Genomic DNA, 2,901 nt, shown 5'->3' with positions numbered 1-2,901 from the left:
GTTCCATGCACGGAACTCAGGACCTCACACTAGCCAGGCAGGCACTGTACCACTGAGCTCAATCCCTGGCCCCTGTCTATATCTTTCAAGTTGTTGAATATATGAGCGTCAAGTTATTCAGAGTATTCATTGATTCACTCCTTCCCAGATGTAGGATTTCTGACGATAGTGCCTCTATCTTCCATTTCATTCCTGATATTGGTGACTTGTTCACCTTTTTCACTTTTTTAGAAATTTTTAGAGCTAAATTACTCACGTAATTTATCATAGTGTGCTGATATTGTTGCTTTTGCACTTCAAGTAGAATGTAGAAAACTTACTTTCTTTCAAATCTTTCAAATCTAGACTTCTAATTTTAAAAAATTAAGCAAAATGTCTTAAGTATTTCCTCTTCACACATGGAGCATCTATGTCCATCGGTATTGAGATTGTCTTAGTAATACGTGCTTCAGATAAAACTGCGTAACCCATTGTTAATTTGTTATTCTTGTTTTGAAAATTTGTACCATATGTATTGTTGCATGTTACTCTGTTTATGTATTTCTTTTGCTATTTGCTTTTGTGTTTGTTTTTACACTTAAAAATTTTCAAAAAACAATAATTTTTGCTTTAAGCATCACGTAAGCTCAGAATAAAGTCTAATATATGTGTCCCTATTTTCTTTCCTTCTTTCTTTCTTCTTTCTTTCTTTCTTTCTTTCTTTCTTTCTTTCTTTCTTTCTTTCTTTCGTGGTACCAGGGATCAAACTCAGGACCTTGCACTTGTCAGGCAGGCCCTTATGCTGCTGAGCTATATCCCTGGCCCTCTATTTTCATCTATTTCAAAATTATTTCTTTCTTGAAGTTACAAACAATCTTCTCTTATTATTTTCTTTGTACTTGGGGAATTTCCTTCAAATGTGCTTTATAGGCAGATTTGTTACCCAGTATTTCTCTCAGTTTTTCTTCTGAGAAGGTTTGTTATTTTCCCTTCATGTCTGCAAGGTGTCCTTTCTGGGTAGATAATTTTTAGTTGACCATTCTCTGCCTTCCATACTCAAAAAGCCTTCTGTTTCCTATTTATTACTCAGTAAAAAAATCCACTAGTATTCCAATGGGCATATTTCTTGAAGCAAACATAACTTCCAAATAAAAACAATAGCAAATTAATAATTCCACATAACACAATTATCCCACATACACCAGAAATGCAATAATCTCTTCCCTCAAATCTCAACAGTTTAATTAAAACAAATTATGCAGTTCCAAGGTATAAAGGCAGAAGCAAATGCATTCCTATTCTAAAAGGGAGGATCAAGGTATACAAAGGAATAGAACCAAATCAATCCCCAGACCCAGCAGGACAGTATGAAGTGCTGTAGCTCAGTTTCCGTCATCCAGGGTAAATGGTGGTAAAATGTGAGCTTCAAAAGGCTTGAGAGGGCCCACCACTAGGGTCTTGTCAAGTTGAGCCCACAAAGTCTCTCTCTGAGGCTGGCTTCGCTCACGGCTGACAGATTTCCTTAGCACCTGGCACTCCAGCTTCTTCTAGTCTCCACTGCATCTTTGGCTTTATTTTCATTGCTTCATGCACTGTCCACTCAGGACTCCTTACCAGCCTCCTCAGGGCTTTCTGCTGAAGCCTGGGTGGAAGCTCATCTAACCCCACAGCTCTTGTGTTCTGCATGTCAGTAAAATCAGGATCACACAGACAGTGCAAAGGTCTGATGCTGGCAGAAGCAGTAGCCAGACTCCCTCAGAACATGGCTGCAGCGACCTCAGGGTGGCTGAAGGGGTCCTGAGCATGGCTAAATGAATCATCGAGAAACAATTGTTCAGGAGGCTCTTCTTAAGCAGAGGTCTCAGGGATTCTCTGCTCAAAAAATAGTTTAACATCTCTGCACTCTTGAAACTACAGTGGATGAGGTCTTGCTGATTCCTGATACCCCTTTGAGGCAGCTTTATTGTTTTCAGAGTACAAATTAGTTTGTTGTTTTTTAGTTTTTTTTTTTTTCTAACAGTGCTAATTCTTTAGCAATGACATCCTTTTGCCACAACTCTATACATAATTCCTTGTAGGTCTATAAAAGCTTTTCAAACTTTTCTGCTTAGACTTTTCCTCTGATTGTCACTATAAATATGGCTAAAAACATCCAGCAGAAGCCATGACAAAATCTGAATGCTGAGCTGGTTTGAAATTTCTTCTATTAGATTAATAAATCCATAGCACTTAATCTGAGTTTCCTTCAGGGTCTCAGTATATAGGCAAAATGTTGACAAATTTCCTGCCAAAGTAAAACAAATATGCCATCTAGTCCAACTGCCAATGGAATCCTTTTCCCAATTGAAACTTGAGCCTGGCCTTTACTGTACACATTGCTGTTACCATCCTAGTCTTCTGAGCTCTAACCAGAACCACCCTTCAAGTTCTATTTACAACATACCACAGCTCCTTTACCTTGTGTCTCCAAGTCTCTCCAAACTTCTCTCATGCACCAGTTTCAAAGGCATCTAAACCATGTGGACAGGTAGAGTCACAGTAATATTTCTACTCCTGATACCAAAATCTGTCTTGGTAACTTTGTTATTACTGGGGCAGACTGCTCAGCATTCACAGAATAAATCAAGAGAGATTTATTTTAGCTATGTTTCAGTGAAATTGACTTCAGGGTCACCTTACTCCAAGGCAAGAACTCCATTGTCTAAGGGATTGGCAAAGCAAAGGTGTTTTACTGACAAGCAGTTAAGAGCAGAGCAGGCAAGCAGTTCCATAAAGGAATGATGGTAGTACCTAAGTGTACGCATCCATGGCTTACCCAGACACACCCAGGAAAGTGTACTATTAATCTTCTAGGCATTACTAATATAATGAATTTGACCTACCAGAATTAAGGGTCGTAGTTCTGCTCTTATTTAGCTCATC

The sequence above is a fragment of the Octodon degus genome, unplaced genomic scaffold (assembly GCF_000260255.1).
Source record: "Octodon degus isolate 3935 unplaced genomic scaffold, OctDeg1.0 scaffold00014, whole genome shotgun sequence".
In the NCBI taxonomy this organism is placed as follows: domain Eukaryota; kingdom Metazoa; phylum Chordata; class Mammalia; order Rodentia; family Octodontidae; genus Octodon; species Octodon degus.
This window is presented reverse-complemented; position numbering follows the sequence as displayed.